Source organism: Rhinopithecus roxellana, chromosome 11, assembly GCF_007565055.1.
Source record: "Rhinopithecus roxellana isolate Shanxi Qingling chromosome 11, ASM756505v1, whole genome shotgun sequence".
In the NCBI taxonomy this organism is placed as follows: Eukaryota; Metazoa; Chordata; class Mammalia; order Primates; family Cercopithecidae; genus Rhinopithecus; species Rhinopithecus roxellana.
This window is the reverse complement of record NC_044559.1, coordinates 81,875,810-81,899,870: the sequence shown is the minus strand read 5'-3', so window position 1 is coordinate 81,899,870 and position 24,061 is coordinate 81,875,810. Positions and strand designations below refer to the sequence as shown.

Below are 24,061 nucleotides of genomic sequence, written 5' to 3'. Positions count from 1 at the left end.
CACTCCTGTGAGAATCTGATGCTGCCACTGATCTGAAAGGAAGCGAAGCTCAAGTGGTAATGCTTACTTGCCAGCTGCTCACCTCCTGCTGTGCGACCCAGTTCCTAACAGACCACTGACTTGTACCATTCCACAGCATAGAGGTTGGGGATCCCTGACATAGGAAGGATCTCATGACTTTATGTGTTTGTCACTGAAAATGCATGCTACAGAGGAAGAGAATATGGTTAACATCTATTTCGTGTCCATCTGTGATGTGAAATGGAAACTATATCAAGAATTTGGTAGTGATAGAATACTAGCTATGGATAAAGCAAGAGCTTAACTTGCTCCAACCAAACACTGCAACTAAAATATTCAGAAATATTTCTTAGATGCGGACACAACCAAAGAGTGTTATTAGACATTCAAATGTTTGAAACATTTGAAATACCAGCATCTGAACAAGAAGAGAACCAAATGTGCTGCTCAGAGAAAAATCTCTCCAAAATTTCTGGATTAATACGCAACTCAAAAGTCCAAAACTATCTAACAAAGTCTTCAAACATTTGCTCTTTTAATGACTTACAATTGTGAATTAACATTTTCTAATTTAGAAGAAAATAAAAAGTAAGAAAAAGTCTGCATTTAAAAACTGACCTACAGCTTAGGGCATCCATCATCAAACCTGCTAAAAGTTAGAGAAACACATTAATGATAAGACATAATGAGAGAATTTTACTAGGTGCCTCTGGGTACCACTAATTCACAACTAACATCCAACAAACCAAAAGAAGAGAGTTGCTCTCTCCCCAGGCACAAGTCATTGGGGTGGATTTTGTTACTATTCAATTTTTATAAATAAGAAAACTGCTATTCGGGTAAGTAAAATAAGCAAAGTCATAGGATTATACACACCAGAAGCATACCTAACTCATGTCTTCACAGTTCTAATTCAGACTCTTTGCTTTATACCATTCCTTCTCATAATCAGAGCCTCTAGTGTGCTTTTGATATACTGCAAGGCTCTAGTTACTTAAACCATCAACTTAAAGGAATACTTATTCTAGAATTCTTACTGAACTGATGGCTACCAACTAACTAAACTTCCTACACAACTAGGCACTGATTGTTCAGCTTACATTAAAAAAAAAAAAAAATCCTGCTATCCTACCAAATTGTCTTCTTTTTGCCACCTAAAGAGAGCATTCAATACAGTCCAAAGCAATGCATATTTGAGTCCAGCGCTCTCTCTATTGTAATGGCACTCTATTCCTCCCTGGACCAAAGTACCAATTTTTTTCCCTACCCCACAACCTACACTCCCTCCCCAGCTCCAGACCTGGACATAAGATAAGGAGCATCCAAATACTGGATCTTTTTTTTTAATACCTCTTCTTTTGTTTTTTTTTTTTCTTTTTTTAGAATTAGTTGAAATTTTATTAACACATTGTCCATAATTAGTTCACCAAAATGAATGAATTTTACCTTGTGAACATTATTAAAATACTTTCCAAATGCAAATTATGATGTGTGCCCCAAACTTTATAAATGTCCTGTTAAGCCTTAAACCAACACTGAAGTTTAAGTTGAACTGAGGGTTCATATTCATTCTATGTGCCAGCCTTCAAAAGTCAATAGAACTATTTCCACTAGATGGCTGTCTTTACCAAGAACTGTAAGCTATGCCAGCTTGCAGCAATTTGCAAGTTTTAAAGCTTACCTTTTACAGAAGTAAGCATATATGCAGCCATTTAATAGGCTCACTCCTATAAAATGTCCACGTATTACTTTATTTGTTCACCCCCACATTGCAAAAAGTCAATATGATAAAAATGTAATGTGTTCTAGAAAATAATAAGAGAGAAATTTTATTTGTTTCAGGCTGAAAATTTTCTAAAAGATGTAAGGAATTTTGACCTGGAGACTGAAAAACATATATAAAAATTATCTCAGTGTAATTGTTTATATTGTCAGATCAAAAATTACTTGTTGGTTATAAAAATTGTGTTCTTTAATATTTAAGAAAAGAGATCGGCTATCACTACTTATACTTGGAATTTGTTTTGCACCTTTCTCTAGGTCATAAAGGTATTTTAAAGTTAAAATATAATACATTGAGTAGAATTTGTTATATGCTACAATTTCTACTGTATCAATGAAATTGTTTCTTCCGCTCACATGTTTTGTTATTTCCTTAGTATTTGATTCTTTGTTATTCGATTAGTACAAAAATTCAGCACCAAGTTTGGAGAGGATTGGTTGGGTGGTTGGTTGTTTTTCAGTAAACTTTTTATTGAGGCATAACAAAACTAAGAAAAGTGCACAAATTGTAAGCATACAGCTTGACTGATTTTCACGAAGTGAAATTAACATAAATGTTTTTGTGCAATTGTATATTTTATCTTTTGAAATTTTATTTGCTATTTGTTTGGTTACATCCAAGTAACCAGCACCTAGATCAAGAACTAGAAAACTGCCAGCCTCCCAGAGGTTCCTAATCACCTCCCCAAAGTGGTGACCATTATCCTGACGTCTAATACCACACAGATGGCTTTTGCCTGTTTTGAAGTTTATATGAATCATCCCACTTGTTTGGCTTTTCATGGTGTTGATGAGAATCATCTACTTTGTTTTCACTGCTATGTATCATAACTTACTTATTGATGATCATTTGTGTGGTGTCCAGTTTGGAGCTATTATGAATAGTGCTGTTATGAAGTTTCTATATACATGCTGAATCAATATGTGTATGCATTTCTTTGAGTGAGCATATACCTAGAAGTGGAATTGCTGGGTCATGAAATTTGCATATGTTCAGCTTTAGTAAAGACTGCCAATTTTCTGAAGTAGTTGTACCAATCTACACTCCCACAAGCAGGATATGAATTCCACTTTTACAGTTCCTCCTCAGCACTTGGTATTATCAGTCCTTTGAATAGTAGCCATTCTGGTGGGTATATAGTGATATCTCATTATAGTTTTAAATTGGTTTTCCCTAAAAACTAATGAAATTGTTTGTATGCTTATTGGTTAAGAATGTTCCAATTTTTTCTTCATCTTGTATAATATTTTCAGGCTAGGTGCAGTGGCTTATGCCTGTAATCCCAACACTTTGGGAGACCAAACGGAGAGGATTGCTTGAGCTCAGGAGTTTGAGGCTAAAGTGAGCTATGATTGCACCACTGCCCCCCAGCCTGGGCCATAAGGCAAGACCCTGTTTCCAAAAAAAAAAAAAAAAAAAAAAAAAAAAAAGACATGTTTTCTATCTTTTCTTTATTAATTTGTGTGAGTCAGTGGTAAGATATAAATATATTGTAATTATCTTCTCCTACTCTGGGGCTTGACTAGTTATGGTCCTAATATTATCTTTGATGAGTAAAGTTCAGTTTATCAATTTTGTCTTTTATGGTTAGCACATTCTTTAGGTCCTCTTTTTAAAATCTTTGCCCAGATAGTCATCAGACTATCCAAAGTCAACGTGAAGGAATAAATTCTAAAAGCAGCAAGAGAGAGGCAACTAATCACCCATAAAGAGAATACCAGCTGGGCGCGGCAGCTCATGCCTGGAATCCCAACACTTTGGGAGGCAGACATAGATGGAGGAAGGTGGATCACCTGAGGTCAGGAGTTCAAGACCAGCCTGGCCAACATGAAACACCGCCTCTACTAAAACTACAAAAATTAGCCAGGCATGGTGGTGCAGCCTGTAATCCCAGCTACTAGGAAGGCTGAGGCAGGAGAATTGCTTGAACCCAGGAGGTGGAGGTTGCAGTGAGCCGAGATCATACCACTGCAGTCTGGGCTACAGAGCATGACTCCATCTCAAAAAAAAAAAAGAAAAAGAAAGAAAATCTCATCAGACTAGCAACTTCTCAGCAGAAGTCTTATAAGCCAGAAGAGATTAGGGTCCTATTTTCAGTTTTCTTAAAGAAAATAACTGCTGGCAATTAGCCAGGTGTGGTGGTGTGCACCTGTAATCCTAGCTACTCAAGAGGCTGAGGCAGGAGACTTGCTTGAGCCCAGGAGGTGGAGATTGCAGTGAACCGAGATCACACCACTGCACTCCAGCCTCGACGACAGAGTAAGTCTCCATCTCCAAAAAAAGGAACTGCTGGCCAAGAATTTTGTATCCTGCTAAACTAAGCTTTATCAATGAAGAAGAACTAAAGTATTTCCCAGACAAGTCAATGCTAAGGAAATCCATCAACACTAGACTAGTTGTACAAAAAATATTCAAAGTTCTAAACATGGAAATGAAAAGGCAATACTCACCATCATAAAAGCACACAAAAGTATAAAGCTCACAGGTCTTATAAAGCAATTTCACAATTGAGACTGCAAAGCAACTAGGTAACAATTAACATCATAATGGTAACAAAAATTCACATATCAATATTAACCTTGAATGTAAATGGACTAAATGCTCCATTTAAAAGATATACACTGGAAGAATGGATAAAAAATAAAATCCAACCAAATGTTGCTTACAAGAAACCCACCTAATGGGTAAAGACATTTACAAACTCAAAGTAAAGGAGTGGAAAAAGACATTCCACACAAACAGAAAACAAAACAAGCAGGAGTGGCTATTCTTACATCATATAAAACAGACCTTAAACCAACAACAGGAAAAAAAGACAAAGAAGGTCATTATAAAATAATAAAAGAATCAATTCAACAAGAAAATGTAACAATTCTAAATATACATACACCCAACACCAAAGTACCCAGATTCATAAAATAAAAACTACTAGACATAAGAAGAGAGATAGACAGCAATACAATAATAGCAGGGAATTTCAACACCCCACTGACAGCACTGACAAGGAAGTTTGTAGCTTGCCCACATCAAAAAGACAGGAAGATCTCAAATTGACAACCAAATGTTGCACCTCAAGGAACTAGAAAAACAAGAACAAACCACACCCAAATCTAGCCTAAGAAAAGAAATAACAAAGATCAGAGAAATTAAGACCAAAAAAAAAAAAAAAAAAAAAAGGATGAAGAAAAAGTTGGTTATTTGAAAAGGTAAACAGGCTGATATACTCCTTACTAGGTTAACCAAGAAAAAAATAAAGAAGATTCAGATAAGCAAAATCAGAAATTATAAAGGAGACATTACAATGGACACTACAGAAATACAGAAGCTCATCAGAGACTACTATTAGCACCTCTATGTGCATGAACCAGAAAACCTAGAGAAAATGGACAAATTCCTGTAAACATAACTTCTCAAGATTGAACCAGGAAGACATAGAAATCTTGAGCAGACCAATGACAAGTAGTTAAACTGAATCAGTAATTTTAAAAATATCTCCTGACAATAATAACAAAATCCAGGACAAGACAGATTCACAGCCAAATTTTGCCAGATGTACAAAGAACTAGTACCAATCCTACTGAAACTGTTCCAAATGCCAAGGAGGGAATTCTCCCTTACTCATTCTACAAAGCCAGTATCACCCTGATACCAAAGCCAGGCAAGGACACAACAAAAAAAAGAAAACTATAGGCCAATAACCCTGATAAACATAGATGCAAAATCCTCAACAAAATACTAGCAAGCCAACAGCACATCAAAAAGAACATCATGATGGGTTTTATTCCAAGGATGCAAGGATGGTTCAACATACACAAATCAATAAATCGGATACACCACACTAACAGAATTAAAAACAAAAATCATATGATCATCTCAATAGATGCACAAAAAGCGTTTGATAAAATTCATCATTTCTTCATGATAAAAACCCTCAACAAACTAGGCATCAAAGGAACATATGTCAAAATAATAAAAGCCATATATGACAAACCCACAGCCAATATCATACTGAATACGGAAAAGCTAAAAGCATTCTCCCTAACAACTGGAACAAGACAAGGATGCCTACTTTTACCACTCCTATTCAGCATGGTACTGGAATCCTACCTATGGAAAGAAATAAAAGGCATCCAAATTAGAAAGAGGAAGTCAAAGTATCTCTGTTCACTGATGATATGATCTTATCTCTAGAAAAATCCTAACACTCTTCCAAAGAGTTTTGTATTTGATTAATGACTTCAGTCAAATTTCAGGATACAAAATGAAGATACAAAAATCAATAGCATGTCTATCCACCAATAAAATCAAGCTGAGACCCAAATCAAGAACTCAATCCCATTTACAATAGCTAGAAAAACAAAATAAAATACCTAGAAATACATTTAACCAAGGAGGTAAAAGATGTCTATGAGAAGAACTACAAAACACTGATGAAAGAAATTGTAGGTGACACAAACAAATGGAAAAACATCCCATGCTTGTGAATTGGAAAAATCAATATGGTTAAAATGATCATACTGCCCAAAACAATCTCCATATTAAATGAAATTTCTGTCAAATTATCAATGTCATTTGTCATGGAATTAGGGAAAAAATCCTAAAATTCCTATGGAATGCAAAAAGAGCCTGAATAACCAAAGCAATCCTAAGCAAAGAGAACAAAGCTAGAGGCATCACCTTACCTGACTTGAAATTATACTACGAAGCTATAGTAACCAAAACACCATGATACTGGTATAAAATAGACACATAGATCAATGGAACAGAACAGAGATCAGGAGTCAACGACACTTACAACAGACAAAGTCAACAAAAACATACACTGGGAAAAAGATACACTTTTCAATAAATGATTCTGGGAACATTGAATAACCATATGCAGAAGAATGAAACTGGACTCATATCTCTTACCATATGTAAAAATTAACTCAAGATAGATCAAAGACTTAAATATAAGACCTGAAACTATAAAAATCCTAGAAGAACACCTCAGAAAAACTCTTCTAAATGTTGGCCTAGGCAAAGAATTTCTGACTGTCATCAAAAGCAAATGCAACAAAAACAGATATAGACAAATGAGACTTAATTGAACTAAAAGCTTCCATATAGTAAAAGAAATAATTAACAGAGTAAACAGGTAACCTACAGAATGGCAAAAAAATGTTTGCAAACTATGCATCTGACAAAGGGCTAATATCTAGAATCTATGAGGATTTCAAACTCATCAAGAAAAAAATAGATAACCCCATCAAAAATGGACAAAAGACATGAACAGATATTTTTCAAAAGAAGACATACAAGCAGCCAACAAACAGGTAAAAAGACTCAACATCACTAGTCATCATTGAAATGCAAATTAAAACTACAATGAGATACCATCTTATATCAGTCAGAATAGTTATTAAAAAGTCAAAAAGCAGGTATCAGTGAGGATGTGGCAAAAATGGAATGCATATACATTGTTGGTGGGATGTAAATTGGTACAATCTCTATGGAAAACAGTATGGAGATTTCTCAAATAACTGAAAATAGAACTACCATTCAAACCAGCAATACCACTACTAGATGTCTACCCAAATGAAAAGGAATCATTATATCAAAAAGGTACCTGCACTCATATGTTTACTGCAGCACCATTCACAATAACAAAGTCATGAAATAAGTATAAGTGTTCATCAATAGATGGCTGGCTAAAGAAAATGTGACATATATATACCATGGAATACTATGCAACCATAAAAAATAATAAAATCATATATTTTGCATCAACATGGATGGAGCTGGAGGCCATTATTCTAAATAAAATAACTCAGAAACAAAAAGTCAAATATAGCACGTTCTCACGTCTAAGTAGGAGTTAAACAGTAGGTATACATGGACATCATAGAGGACAATAATAGATATTGGAGACTCCAAAGGGTGAAAGGGGCCAGGTGCAGTAGCTCACGCCTATGATCCCAGCACTTTGGGAGGCCAAGGGGGTCAGATTGCTTGAGGCCAGGAGTTTGAGACCAGCCTGGCCAACATGGTGAAACCCCACCTCTACTACAAATACAAAAATTAGCTGGGCGTGGTGGCAGGTGCCTGTAATCCCAGCTTCTTGGGAGGCTGAGGCAGAGAATCACTTGAGCCCAGGAGGCAGAGGTTGTAGTGAGCCAAGAGCACGCCACTGCACTCCAGCCTGGGCGACAGTGTAAGACTCTGTCTCAAAATAAATTAATTAATTATTTAACTAATTTTTTTAAAGATGAGAGAGTGGCAGAGGGGGTAAAGTCTGAAAAATTACCTATTGGGTACAATGTTCACTATTTGGGTACACTAAAAACCTAAAGTTCACCACTATACAATATATCCATGTTACAAAACTGCACTTATACCCCCTAAATCTATGGAAATAATTTTAGAAATCATTGCCTATTCCAATTTCATGAATATATTCATCTATGCCTTCTTCTTGGAACTTTTTTTTTCAGCCCTCTTGGTCATTGCAAAACAGAAACAAAATTATTCATAAATTGTGGGCAGTTCAAGGAACATCTCCGCTGTATACTTTCTCTTCCCTCTCTTCTCCAGAGGCGGGAGAAGTCAGAAGATGCTGCAAGTAGCTGGTTGATGGAGGTTTTTCACTTTATTTTCCACAAAACTAAGAATCAATGAGAACTAGTGGGAATGTCCCCTTTCCCAGTTAGGACAATGGATGAGTTGAAGGGGAAGAGTCTCTGTTTACTGGACGGTGCATGTGCAGAGGCCACTGAGAAAAGGTGAGCTCGCTGAGTGGGTATGTTCATTGCTAATCTCGCGTACGCACACACAGGTTGTGATTCTTGCAAACAACATGGCTTCTGATCCTTCCTTTGCATGCAGCAATCTTTTTAAAAATATATTGTATAATAATAATATGAATTTCTCTCTCTTGTTTTTTTTTTTTTTTTCTGTTTTGTTTGTTTGTGTGTTTTTCTGTTTCATTTAGGGATGGGAGTAGGAGGGGAGAGGAAGAAAAAATGTCATTTGTCTATTAGATCCTAAACATACAGAACTCCTGTATGGCTGAATCCAACTTCCTGCAGCATAGGGGAACTGGGCAGCACTTGCCTGGAAAAACTGGCTTCAATCAGAAGTTTTTCAGGGCTTTTCTTCAAGGAGAATAAGAAGTTGCAGATTACTGTTAGAGACTGTGAAAAGTGGAATCATCTCTCTACTTGAGAATCACTGTGTAATTTGAAGATAATCTTGACATTTTCACGGTCATCAGGGAAGTTTCAGGGGGCAGATATTCCAACTTCCTTTCCTTTTCCTCCTGTAAATTCTGCTACCGTCTCGTCTCTGCCAGCTTTTGCTCTTGCACCTTCTCCACCTTCTGCCGCTTAAGCTCACATTTCTCCCATTTCTTCCTTTCTTTCTCCTGGTCAGCTCTGGGAGAAGACAGGTAGGCCTCATCCTGCTTTTGTCTCCACACCTGGGTCTGGTTTCTTTCTTTCCTTTCCAGGCATTCTGACACCAGGTAAGTCTGGTTTGTACCCATGATAGATATCAGTTGGTTAATGAGGTCATTCGGTTGAAGGAGGCCTTCTAGCCATCCCACCACAGTCATCTGCTGATCCTTCAGCATCACCATGGCCAGGAATGGATAGGTGTTCTCTCATAAACCCCAGGAGACCCTATATCCCTCAGGTTTGTTTGTAGAACATGCCCAGAAGAGCATCCTAGAGAAAGAACTTTAATGAAATAACTTTGGGTTCACAGAGTGTGTTGCAACAAAACTTATCAGAGACCTGTTGATCATCTCCAAGAAGACAAATCAAAGAGTGAAGCTCCAGCTTGGCATTGTCAGGTGCCTGGCTATGTGTTCTGGGCTAGAAAACAGGGTGTGCCCTCCCATATTTCTATTCAAATGCTAGCATAAATGAAACTATGTCCCCAACAGTGTCAGTGATCCGGCTGCAAAGGTGAAGCCATATAAAACAAAGGGCAAGCCTAAATATATCAAGTATTGTGTAATAGGTAGACTGGAATGGAAGCATTATCAAGTAATAACCCCATCCAAGCAGACCCCTTGGTTGTGGTCTTGAGACAACATAGCTGTAGATCCTGTGGTCAGCTGTATTAACTTGCAGGGGTAGGGATGGAGGCGGGTTGAAAACACTCCATACACTCTTTTGTTCATCCAAGCTGTCCTGTTCAGCAATCTCTATGCTCCAGTTATGCTGCTCCGAGGTATGGCAACACTGATCCATAGATTCTATGCCAGTTAGATCCTGAAACTGCAGCAGCTTCTCTGTCTGCTCCTGTGTTAGATCCTGCTCCTCAGACATCGCCTCTATGCTCCTGTGGGGTTTTATTATTTAACCTTTTATATCTAATATATCTACAATTGCTTTTGATGTACAGTGAGAGCAGGGTAAAAATTCATTTTCATATGGATATCAAATTGTCCCAGCACCACTTATTGAAGACTTTCATTTCATTACTATACTACAGTTTCATCTTTGTCATTAATCAGATAACTGCATATATTGTGGGTTTGTTTTTGAATTTTCTATTCTGTTACATTGGTCTATTTGTCTATCCTCAGGCCCATGAGCTTTGTTATTTTAGCAATATAACAAGTCATGATATCTGGTAGTCTAAGTCCCCAGCCTTCTTCAGAATCGTCTTGACTGTTCTTGGTTCTTTGCATTTCTAGATGAATTTTAGGATAAATTTGTAAATTTCCATGGGAGGAACAAAAACAACTGCTGGGACTGTTACTAAAATTGAATTAACCAATAAATTCATTTGGAAAAAATTGACATCTGGGTGGTTTTGTGATGGATTGATTTAGCTAGGCAATACTATATCTCCCAGAATTCTTTTCCCTGACAGTTTTTGGTTAGGGTAGACCATAGAAGGCCTTCCTTGCAAGAGATTTGGAGAGTAGAAGTAAAGTAGCAGCTATAATTTTTATGTTCATATGTCAGAGCATGCATTGTTATAGCTCATGCACATTGTAGCTAATCTCTTAGCTCACCTTTGTTGGTGTGGAAAAAACAGTCAGGTTGTAATTGCTCCAAATTACTCTGAATCCTCTTTCAACCCCTCCAACTCCTTGGCAAGTGGCACCAGTTTCTCCTGCTGGACACCCACATCACCAAGGCTGGAGGCAATGAGACTTAAGCTGATCCAGGTTCTGCCTCTGTTCTACCCCCTGATATCCTTCTTTCCTTCTCAACTGTCTGTCATACAGATTTCAAGGTCCAGCATTGGACACACAGACAGCCTTATAGAGGTTGTTTTACCAGCTCCTATATTGTGCAAGGTTAAATTCCTATAACAAATCATAGATACATATGCATGTGTTTATATTTATGTATATACATATAGTGTGTGTGTGCACATGTGCATGTATTGTGTACAGTCATGACTTGCTTAATGATGATGATACATTCTAAGAAATCTGTCATTAAGCAATTTCATCATTGTAAAAATATCATAGCGTGTACTTACACAAACCCAGATGGTACATCCTACTCCACAGCTAGGTCATGTGGTATAGCCTATTGCTCCCAGGCTACAAAGTTGTACAATATGTTACTGTACTGAACACTGCAGGCAATTGGTAACACAATGGTATTTGTGTATCTAAACATATTTAAAGAGCATATGCTTGTTCTATGCTATTACCACTGCTACAGCATCACTAGGCAACATAAAGTTTTCAGCTCCATTATAACATTATGGGACCACCATTGTATATGCAGTCTGTCATTAACCAAAACTTTGTTATGAGACGCATAAGTGTATTTATTTGTTTATCTCATCTTAGTAGTCCTGCCTCTCTGATTGAAACCTGACTGATACAAACATCTTTACAATGTTGGGTCTTCCAATTCATGAACATGGTATATCCCTCTACTAATTTGGTTATCTTTAATTTCTCTCAATAATAATTTGCAATTCTTTGGTGTGATCTTGCCCAAGTTTTATTATATTTATTCCTAGTTATTTGATGGTTTTGATGCAATTGTACATTTTATCTTTTTGATTTTCACTTGCAAATGTTCGTTGCTGGTATATAAAATACAAATTACTTTTTTTATTTTGATCATGCATCTTGCAGCCTTGCTTAAAGTCAGTTATTAATTTTAATAGCTCATGAACTCTTTTGATTTTCTATATACACATTCATGTCATCTGAGCTGATGTGAGCTTCCTTCTTCCTTTTCTTGCCTTTTTGGACTGGATAGGGCCTCCAACAAAATGTTGAGTAGAAATGGTGATAGAAGAGAAACTTGTCTCATTGCCCGTCTCAAAGGGATGTCTTTAAATAGTTTACTCTTCAATATTATATTTTCTTTAGGTTTTTCTGTAAACACTCCTTATCAGATAAAAGAAATTCTTTCCATTCTTAGTTTGCAAAGAGTTTTTATAACAACTGTTCTTTGCATTATCAAATACTTTTTCTGTATCCAATAAGTAGGTCATACGATTTTCCCATTTTTTCTGTTAATGTGATGAGTTACACTGATTAATTTTCAAATGTCAAACCAACCTCAACAAAAGCCAATTTGGTCATGATTATTGTCTTTTTATATATTGATAAATTCAATTTGCTAACATTTTGTTTAGAGTTCTTCCATTCCTGGTTTTGAAAGAGATTGGCCTATAATTTTCATTTCTTAAGTGTCATTTTCAAACTTTGGTCCTAAGGTAATGCTAGCCTCTTAAAATTAGTTAGAAGTATTTTACCACTTTATACTCTCTGAGGAAGTTGTGTAAGATTAGTGTTACCTTTTCCTTAAATATTTGAAAGAATTCACCCGTAAGGTTATCTGGGCCTGAATACTTCTTTATGGGAAGGTTTTACATTACAGAAGCAACTTATTTAGTAGCTTTGAGTCTATACAATATTGGCAGGTTGTGTTTAATACATCTTTTTATATTTTTCATGCCCACAAAATCTGTAGAAATGTCCCTTTTTCATTTCTGATGTTGGAATTGTGTGCTTGCTTGCTCTCATTTGCTCGTGCTATCTCCCTCTTTCTCTCTTTCTCTTTGATTTATTTGCTAGAGGCCAGTCAAATTTATTATTATTTTCCAAGATCCCATTTTTGGTTGTGTTGGTTCTCTCCGTTGTGCACTTGTTTTCTACTTAATTAATTTCTTTTCTTACATTTATTATTTACTTCCTTCTACTTTTGTAGGTTTATTTTGCTGGATTTTTTCTAGTTTTTTTAGATAAATATTTAGAGTCTTCATTTCAACCTTTCTTATTTTATTTTTCTTTTCTTTTCTTTCTTTCTTTTTTTTTTTTTTTTTTTTTTTTTTTTTTTGAGATGGAGTCTCCCTCTGTCGGCCAGGCTGGAGTGCAGTGGCGCGATCTCGACTCACTGCAAGCTCCACTTCCCAGGTTCACGCCATTCTTCTGCCTCAGCCTCCTTAGTAGCTGGGACTACAGGCGCCCACCACCACGCCCGGCTAATTTTTTTGTATTTTTTAGTGGAGACAGCGTTTCACCATGTTAGCTAGGATGGTCTCAATCTCCTGACCTCGTGATCTGCCCGCTTCGGCCTCCCAAAGAGCTGGGATTACAGGCGTGAGGCACCACGTCCGGCCAACCTTCCTTATTTTCTAAGAGTATGCATTTTAAAGCTGTAAAATCATCTATAAGCACAGCTTTAGTAGAAGCTATGGGTTTTAATGTTATATTTTCATTATTATTGTATTCAAAATACTATCTAGTTTCCATTACAAGTTCTTATTTGAGCTCTAATGTATTTAGAATTATATTGCCTAATTTAATAACAGTTGAAGGTTTTCCAGTTAACTGTCATTGATATCTAGCTGGATTTCACTGTTTCAGAGAACACAATCTGTATGGTTTTAAACCTTTCAAAACCTTATGTATACTTTATGGCTCAGCATATGGTCAATTTTAATAAATGTTCCATGTACACTTGAATTGAATGACTATTCTGTTGTTGATGGCTATAATGTTCTATATGTGTGTTAGGTTAAATTTTGTTAATCATATTGTTCAGATCTTCTATATACTTGCTAATATTTTGTCCCTTGTTCTACCAGCTTTTGAGAGAGCTATGTGAAAGCATCCCACTATGACTGTGGATTTTCCTATTTCTCCTGGTTCTGTAAGTTTTTTGCTTCATATACTTCGAAACCATTTATGGGATGTATATAGGTATAAAATTGTTTTATCTTTCTAAAGGATTCACCCTGTCTTACTCAGTTTGGGCAGCTATAACAAAAATACCATAGACTGAATGACTTAAACATTCAACATTTATTTCTCACAGCTTTGGATGCTAGGAGATCCAAGATCAAGGTACCAGCACATTCATTGTCTGTGAAGGCCTTCTTTCTTGTTTGCATATGGCTACTGTTTTTTTTAATCCTCACATGGCAGAGACAGAGATCATCTCTGTCATGTCTCTTATTATAAGTGCACTAATCCCATCATGAGACTCCACTTTCCAACCTCATGAACTACCTCCCAAAGGCCCCACTTCCATATGCCATCACAATGGGAATTAGGGCTTTGATAGAGGAATTTGAGGGGGTAATGGAAACATCCAATCTATAGCACATCTGTTCAAAATCATTAAATGTTTCTCTATTTCTGGTAACATTTCCTACCTTAAAATGTTTTTGTTTATATTGATATAGCTACATTCATTTTCTTTTGACTAGAACTTGCATGATATATTTTTTAATCCATTTACTTTAAACTGTCTATGTTCTTATATCAAGCTATGTTTCTTACAAGCAGCTATAGCAGAGTTTTGTTTTCTATCCAATTTCTGACAATCTTTTAATTGGAATGTTCAGTCCATTTACATTTAATACAATATAATAAGAAATATATATCACTACTAATACGTCTACCATTTTATTACTTGTTATATATCTCACCCAACTGAGTTTTTTCCTCTCATTTCTTACTTTATTTTGGATTTAATTAAATATTGCAATATTATTATATTTTTTCCATCTATTAATTACTTATACTTTTTTAGTTGTTCTTTTGGTAATTAGCCTAAAGATTGCAATTTATTACAGTCTATATTAGTTTCCTAGGGCTGTCATAACAAATTACCTCAAACTAAGTGGCTTATAACAAAAAAAATGTTATGGTTCTGGAGAGTAGAAGTCCAAATTCAAGATGTGAGCAGGTTTAGTTCCTTCTGAGGGCTCTGAGAAACAGCCTGTTCCATGCTTTTCTCCTAGGTTCTGATGACAGCCAGCTCTTTGGCATTCCTTGGTGTGATGGTTAATAATGAGTGTCAACTTGATTGGATTAAAGGATGCAAAATACTGCTCCTGGTGTGTCTGTGAGGGTGTTGTCAAAGGAGATTAACATTTGAGTCCTTGGACTGGGAAAGGCAGACCCACCCTTAATCTGGGCAGGCACAATCTAATCAGCTGCCACTGTGGCCAGAATAAAAAGCAGGCGGAAGAATGTGGAGAGATTAGACTGGCTTAGCCTCCCAGCCTACATCTTTCTCCTGTGCTGGATGCTTCCTGCCCTCGAACATCAAGCTCTAGGTTCTTGAGTTTGGAACTCAGACTGGCTTCCTTTCTCCCCAGCTTGCAGATGGCCTATTGTGGGACCTTGTGATCATGTGAGTTAATACTCCTTAATATACTCCTTTTTTATATACACATCTATCCTATTAGTTCTGTCCCACTAGAGAACCCTGACTAATATACTTGACTTGTAGGTGTATCACTCCAATCTAATCCCTGCCTCCATCTTCCCATGGTATCCTCTCTGTGTCCTTGTCCTCACATTTTCTACTCTGTGGTGTCATTCTACTCCAGTATACCCTCATCTCTACTTTAATTACATTGGAAATGACCCTGTTTCCAAATAAGGTCACATTCTGAAGTACTGGGATTAGGACTTCAACATACCTTTTGGGGAGGACACAATGTAACCATAACACAGTCTAAAATGTTTTTTGTTTTTGTTTTTTTTTTAACCACTTCCCTGACAATACTAGTACTTTAGAACACTTTAACTCCATTAACCATTTCTTGTCTTTTGTTTTGCTGTTACCGTATATTCAATTTTATATATTTTACATTTTTTAAAAAAATTTTTCCTTTTGTTTTTGTTTTTTTGAAACAGTGTCTTGCTCTGTTGCCCAGGCTGCTGGAATGCAGTGGCATGATCATGAATCACTGCAGTCTCAAACTCCTGGGCTCAAGTGATCCTTCCATCTCAGTCTCCTGAGTAGCTAGAACTACAGGCACACCCCACCACACCCAATTAATTTTTGTAGAGATGGGTCTCACTATGTTGCCCGGGCTGGTTTTGAACTGGCCTTGAGAGATCATCTCACCTCAGCCTCCCAAAGTGCTGGGATTACAAGCATAAGCCACCAGACCTGACGAAATTCTGTATGTTTTAAATTTTAAACAGCATTACTGTTGTTGCTTTATACAGTCAAAATCCATTCATATATACCCATATATTTAGCTCTTTCATTACTCTTCATTTTTTTTTGCACTTTCTTTTTCCATCTTAAAACATTTGCTTTCCCAGTTTTTCCTAGTCTGCTGGGACTCCAGTTACATGTATGTCAGACCTGTTCATTATGTCCCATTTGTCTCTGGTGAAATTCTTTTTTTTTTTTTTTTTTTTTTTCTTAATCTATTTTCTCCATATTTTTCTCCATTTTCTTGAATACATTTATTATAGTTATATTAAAATATTTGTTGACAGCTATAATTCTGGATCACCTGTCTTATTTCTCTTCCCCTCTCTCTTGCTCTCTGTCTCTCTCCCTTTCTCTGTCATTTTGTCCTATTTCTTGGTATGCCTGACACTTTTTGATTGACAGTCAGATACTCTCTCGAAAAATTACAGAAGTTCTGAACGATGAAGGAATCTCCAGAGAGGGCTCACCCTTTCCTCTGCTAGGTAGGTATAGTTAGAACCGGCCACTTCAATTCAATCAGGGACTGAGCTAACTCAGAGTTAGGCTGCAGTTTTACTAAGGCTTTTTCCACCTCTTTTTTTATTTTTATTTTTCATTTATTTATTTATTTTAGAGACACTCTGTTGCCCAGGCTGGAGTGCAGTGGCACAATCCTAGCTCACTGAAGGCTCAGACTCCTGAGCTCAAGCAATTCTCCCATCTCAGGTTCCCAAGTGGCTAGGACTACAGGTGCATGCCATGTCCAGCTAATTTTTTTTTATACATATTTTGTAGAGACAGGGACTCACTTCATTGCCCAGACTCGCAAATTCCTCGCCTCAAGCAGCTCAGCCTCCCAAATTGCTGGAATTACAGGTGTAAGCCACTGCACACAGCCTCTTTCTACCTTTGTATTACTACCACTCTAGAGTACAGCTGCTTAAGTTCCAACTAAAAGCCTGGGACTTCTCCAGGTTCCAGCCTCCATGTCATGTTCTGAATTCTAATCCTTGACTTCTCAGCAGTGTGGAACAGCCAGAAACTCCACTCTGCTTTGCCTGGCTTCTTAGGTTCCTGAATTTTATAGCTTCAGAATTCAGCAAAATGGAAAAAAACAAACAAACAAACAAAACAAAACCACCTGGCTGGGCATGGTGGCTCAATCCTGTAATCCCAGGACAAAGTGTGACGATTTCTTGAACTCAGGAGTTTGAGACCAGCCTGGGCAACATAAGGAGACCCCATCTCTACAAAAAATAATAATGATAATGAAACAATTATTCAGGCATGGTGACATGTGCCTGTAGTACCAGCTACTCAGGAGGCTGAATTGGGAGGAATGCTTGAGTCCAGAGATTGAGGTTGCAGTGAGCTGTGATTGTGTCAATGCACTCCAACCTGGGCAACGGGAAACCCTGTCTCAAAAAAAAAAAAAAAAAAAATGATCAATTGCTGAGCCCAGCTTTCTGTCCCTCCTGTCTACAATATGCATTTCTTCACACCCACAGGATTGAGAAATGCTCTGATGGCTACTCTGCCTTCCAGCAAAAGCCCTTTCCCCAGGCCCTTTACTGGGTTTCCAGCTACATTCCTTCAGCCCAGAATTGTGAAACTCCCCATGGGAAAACATTGCTGCAGAATGTCCTTTAAGCTCTCCATGGTTCTCATCTCTCCAGAATCTTGACCTCTCAAGTTCTACGTTTCCTTAGCACCTTCCCAATACGCATAAAGAGCTTTCGGTTTTTTTAAATCCAATTTTTATACTTTTTCTTAAAGGGTGCATTTTTCTGCGGTAAGTTACTCTGCCTGGCTAAAAGTAGAAGTACTAACCACAGAGTTTTAGATCTTCCCTTTCAATGAAGCTATTGATTATGTTTAGGAAGTTAGACTACTAAATAAGAGAGTTTCTCGTTTTTTTCATCAGGTATACTATGGACTTCAAATCCAAACTGTATAGTAATTAGTGTGCCCTATGGGAAAACATGAATTTAAATTAACAAGAGAATATGTCATTGGATATTATCAAGAAATGAATGAGAAACATAAATATGCAAAATAAAAAACAAAACATACAATAAAACACATTGAAAACAAATTTTATTCAAGATTGAAGCAAAAATGTTAAATTTATTTTATGTTGGTATAGACAACTTAATCAAACTATAAAATAAAAGTAGTTTCTTTCCAAAAGTGGTATAGCTCAGTGAATTACTAGCAGAGGCTTTTTTTTAACCTCAGATGTACAGAATTGAGTTGATAATATTCTTAGCAATCTATCATCATTTATCCACAGTAAACCTCAATTTTTAAATTTTTTAATGTAATTATTAGCTGTTTCCTTTATCTCAAATCCCTAGTTCTCAATTCAATTTCCTTTCTGTATCCCATCAAAAGCTTTATCTTTTATGTACTGTAATTGATACATAATCATTATACATATTTATGGGGTATGTATTGATTGTTTGTTTTTGAAACAAGGTCTGGCTCTATCCCCCAGGCTGGAGTGCAGTGGCATGATCTTGGCCCACTGTAACCTCTGCCTCCCAGGCTCAAGCCATCCTCCTACCTCAGCCTCTGGAGTAGCTGGGACTACATGCACGTGCCACCACACCTGGCTAATTTTTGCAGTTTTAACAGAGACAGGGTTTCACCTTGTTGTCCAGGCTGGTCTCGAACTCCTGGGCCCAAGTGATGTTTTGATACATACAAAGTATAGTGATCAGATCAGGGTAATTAGCATATCCATCATTTCAAACATTTATCATTTCTTTATGCTGGGAACATTCAAGATCCTTATTCTAGATATTTGAAACTATGTAATACATTATTGTTAACTATAGTCATCCTACAGTACTATAGAACACTAGAACTTTTTCCTCTTATCTAGCTAGTTTTATAGTTTTGGTCTCACATTTAGGTCTTTGTCATGCCAGACCCTTATTGACTTCAGTCAATAAGGGCTGAAGAAGAGGCCCAGAGCCAGTGACCAAGACACAGGGCTTATCGAGAAGCCTTATATTCAGGGCAGTCTGGTGGCAACGGACTGGGCAGGAGAACCACAACTGCTTATAAAAAGCATGCAGTTGGTCGGGCACGGTGGCTTACGCCTGTAATCCCTACTCTTTGGGAGGCCGAGACGGGCGGATCACGAGGTCAGGAGATTGAGACCATCCTGGCTAACACGGTGAAACCCCATCTCTAATAAAAATACAAAAAACAATCAGCCGGGCATAGTGGCGGGTGCCTGTAGTCCCAGCTACTCGGGAGGCTGAGGCAGGAGAATGGCGTGAACCCGGGAGGGGAGCTTGCAGTGAGCAGAGATGGCGCCACTGCACCCCAGCCTGGGTGACTGACCAAGACTCTGTCTCAAAAAAAAAAAAAAAACAAGCAGTTCATATAGCATTTTCACGTAGCACTCTTCCCCTAGCAACCTCCACCTGGCAACCTTCATTTAACCCAAAACAAAGTACCTTGATCCCCTTTGGTACCTGAATTCCACAGGATATCCTGGAGGGTTCAGATGTTCTTCACAGATAAGGAATGAATCTGTGGGTTGGTTGTTCCCAGGTTCCTTAGCTCAGAAGTCTGAACATACATTCTTAAACCATAGGGTCATTCTTAAGGTATGCTTAAGTTATTGCTGCCAGGTGTACCTGCCATACAGTCTTTGATCCATTTGAGTTGATTTTTGTATAGAGTGAGTGGAGAGAGAGAAATAAACATTTAGGTCCAGGAAGCTTGTCCATAATGAAACTATGGCAGGGGCCAGGGAGGAAGATTGTAAACAAGTAATATTATCTTCCACATTATTATTATTTACAAAATTTCATACACCCATGGGTCTATTTGAGTTTTAAATTCTGTTCCAGGATTGGACGCAGTGGCTCATGCCTGTAATCCCACCACTTTGGGAGAACAAGGCAGGAGGATAGCTTGAGCTAAGCAGTTCAAGACCAGCCTGGGCAACACAGTGAGACCTCATCTCCACAAAAAATTAGACAGGCATGGTGGCACGTGCCTGTAGTCCCAGCTACTTGGGAGGCTGAAGTGGGAGACCACTTGAGCCTGGGAGGTTGAGGCTGCAGTGAGCCAAGCTCCCATCACTGCACTCAAGCCTGAGCCACAGAGTGAGACCCTGTCTCAAAAAAATAAATAAGTAAATTATGTTCCAATGGTCTAGTTTCCTGTTCCTCTGACAAAAACATAAGTTTTTATTATTATAACTCCATAATATACTTTCATATCTTGTAGATTAGGCTCCTTTCTCTGCCCTTTTTATAAAATTGACTTTCTTAATTTTTACTCCTTAATTATTCTATATAAATATTAGAAAAAGTTTGATTTCCTCAAAAATTCTAAAATTTTAACTAGAATTGCTTTTATCGATTAGTCAGGGGAGGACTGACATATCCACACAGTGATTTAAGACAATAAGAGACCATCTTACACTTACTATGTTATTAAATAATACTAAGTGCAGGTGGGATGCTAGAAAACTGTTTATGGTTGGATGGAATGGTGCTGCCATTTTGGAGAACAGTATGGCAGTATATAATAATATTAAATACGTGTAAATGTTATGATGTAGCACTTCCTCTAATGAGTTTTTTCCCCAAAGAACAGTTGTAGAGATATATGAGGAGACATACACAAGATATTCATTGCAGTTGTTTGTGGTAACTAAGAGTTAGAGAAAACATACATGTCCTTTTATAAAGTAATGGATAAGGAAACCATATAAGCACATGATTGAATGTAATGCAATGATCAGAAGCTGCCATTGAGAAAGGCATGGTGGCAAGAAAGCAAAAATGAATCAGGTTTTAGAATTACATTTATTAAATAATTTAGGTGTGGTTACAGACATATGGAATTGACTAGAAGCAAACTGATCAGAACTCTATTAGGTTTTTGAAGGAATTATTTTGCCAAAAACAAAAACTAATAAATGGAGTCAACAACAGAATCTGGACTAAAAATAAATTTTTTGACTATTCTAGTCTTAAAATAAACTTCATGTAATCTAGCACTTTGGGAGGCTGAGGTAGAAGGATTGCTTGAGGCCAAGAGTTCAAGACCAACCTGGTCAACATAGTGAGGCCCTGTCACAAAAAACAAACAACAACAACAACAACAAAATACAGGCCAGGCATGGTAGCTCACGTCTGTAATCCCAGCACTTTGGGAGGCCGAGGCGGGTGGATCACTTGAGGCCAGGAGTTTGAGACCAGCCTGGCCAACAAAGCAAAACCCCGTCTCTACTAAAAATACAAAAATTAGCTGGGCGTGGTGGCACATGCCTTTAATCCCAGCTACTTGGGAGGCTGAGGTACAAAATCCGGTTGAGCCCCGGAGGCGGAGGTTGCAGTGAGCAGAGATCATGCCACTGCACTCCAGCCTGGGTGACAGACAGAGTTCTGTCTCAAAAAACAAAACAAAGCAAAAAAATCAGGTTCTGAAATTTGCACAGCTGAAAGCAGGCTGAGAAAGCTGTGCAGTCTCCAAGGACATATTCTTCAAAAACCTCTTCAGGTATGGCCGTGAAAAATAGACAAGGAAGAACATCCAACAGGAAAAACCCAAGAACCATGAAAAACAGTGGACAAGGGAATGTCTCAAAGGGAGTAAAACCCAGCTCTAATTACAAATTACCCCACACCCCAGGTAAGAGGAATTCACAATGCATGCCTCAGAGGATTTTATCATTGTAATGAACCAGCAAGTACTATGGGTCTCCCATTATTTTTATTTTCAAGTTAAAAATTCTTAATTGTAGCCATCTAGCCCTGCCCTGTCCCTAATGAATGTATTAGGTATGTGGGAGTAGCAATGAGAATAGGTGCAAATAATTTATCTCTTTAGTTCATGGTGGCTTGACCACAAGAAGCCACTTCTATGATTGAAAGAACTGTGTATCACTAGGAAATCCTAGAACTTGAATTGGATGCACTGACTGAATGATACTTTGAGCAGTCTCTCTTACGATAGGGTGTATCTTATGGGTGGGAAGAAGAGTAAAACATAAGCCATTTACTAGAAGAGTGAACTATGGCAGAAATTGGCCAGACATTCAGCAAACCTACTTTTTTTTTCTCCTAGACACTCAGCTAGACCATATTTCCCAGACTCCCTTTTGGTGAGGTGCAATTATATGACTTTCAGCCTATGGAATGTGGAAAGAGTGATGATTATACACCACTCTCAGGCTTGGCTTGTAAAAATCCCCCAATCATTGCTTCACTTTCTCTCCTCACAGTTGGCTGGATAGTGACATTTAAAACCACAGCAAAAGATGGCAGAGCTTCCACCAGCCTAGGTTCCTGAATGACTGCATGGAGCGTACCCCAGCCCCTACTGACAGTTGGACTTTATGTGAGTGGGAAATTGTTATTATGTTAGGCCACTGATATTTCAGGAGTTATAGCAGTTCACTTAATACATTAATACACTTTAAACCAGAAATACCAGTTTTTAAAAGCTTTTCACCTAGAGGGAACATGTACAAACATTGGTTATGGTAGTTGGGGTTAACTTTGGTATTCGTCACTTAAAAAGACAGGTAAATATAAAAACACCCCAGAGCCTAGGAAAAAAACAAAAGCAAAACAAAACAAAAAGATAGGTAAATAAAAATGAAGCATCTGGAAGCAATGTACTAGATGAATGTACAATGAGATGGATAAACCTCAAGAATATAGTGTTGATCAAAAAAAGCAATGAGCAGAATTATAGATAGCAGTAGTACAATATAATTGATGTAATTTTGAAAGAAAATGGGGAAAAAAACTCACACAATACCACTGATGTAAATTTAAACACATAAACACACAAAGTAGTATTATATATTTTTCAAAGATACACACATATCCAAGGATATATACCAACATGTCAGGGAAGAAGAATGGGTCTGGGAGTCAATTGAATAGGAAAAAAAGAAAAGAAAGGGAATATTGCAGAAACAATGATTGACTCAATTTTCTGTATCTACATGTGATAGATGCTACAATATACCACCCAGATTTCTTCCCCAGGAATGGAAGGTTTGTTTCCCCAGCTGCTAAAGTGCTGCAGGAAGACAGTCCTCAACTCTCAGTCCTCTTTGGGGATTGCTATGGCAAAAAAAAACTGGAGGTCCAAATGATACCTCCTTCCAAGAGTAGCTCATATACAATGATTGAGAGGTGCCTGTTCTTGCTTGAACTGGGGACAATTTTGAAGGGCCATCCCAGACCCAGAGCTTGTCATCAGGTTGATTGATTGATTACACTTCAACTTCTCCCTCTACCCAATTCTGCTTTCTTTTCCTTCCCTTCCACAAGTGCTGATCCCAAGACCACTCCCTAATAAATGGCCTGCACACTAGTCTCCATCTCTTCTTCAACTGTATCTCCACCTCTTCTTCCTGAAGCATCATGCTGTGACACAAACGTTAATGTATGTTTGTGCATCTTAACCTTTGTTGCTATATATTTCCCTTCTGCTCACCTCTATTTTTCAAGTTTATAGCAACATTTTGTGAAAATAAATAAATAGGAAAGTTTTTACAAAATATCATGAGAATGTATTTTGAGAATAATATCAGCTTTAGCAATAACAAAACATGCTAGAATTTGTGCCATGAACATAAAATAGCTAAAAGTGCCCTAGCCATTGAAAAGAAATCATCCTTATTTATCAAGAAAACTTAAAGGAATACAGATGATGAAAAAATAAATAGACATGTAATCAGTTCCCATTAGGTAGAAGGTTAAATGCCAAACCAAAGCTTCCTCACTAAATCAGTTGTGTAGTTGTGTTATTTCCAAACTCCTATAACATCACACATGAATAGAAGTCACTT

At 37.5% G+C, this 24,061-nt stretch overlaps 1 long non-coding RNA gene and 1 pseudogene across 2 annotated transcripts; one reads left to right on the top strand and one right to left on the bottom strand.

Annotated features, from left to right (window-relative positions):
- Window positions 1-9,387: 9,387 nt before the first annotated feature.
- Window positions 9,388-10,126, bottom strand: LOC104680997 (annotated as a pseudogene). Its single transcript, XR_004060152.1, has one exon. The product of XR_004060152.1 is annotated as an FAS-associated factor 2 pseudogene (transcript).
- A 5,079-nt stretch (window positions 10,127-15,205) lies between these two features.
- On the top strand, window positions 15,206-23,727 carry LOC115900294. The gene is made up of 3 exons (XR_004059951.1): window positions 15,206-15,420; window positions 22,478-22,593; window positions 23,219-23,727. It is a non-coding gene; the product is annotated as an uncharacterized LOC115900294 (long non-coding RNA).
- Window positions 23,728-24,061: the final 334 nt, after the last annotated feature.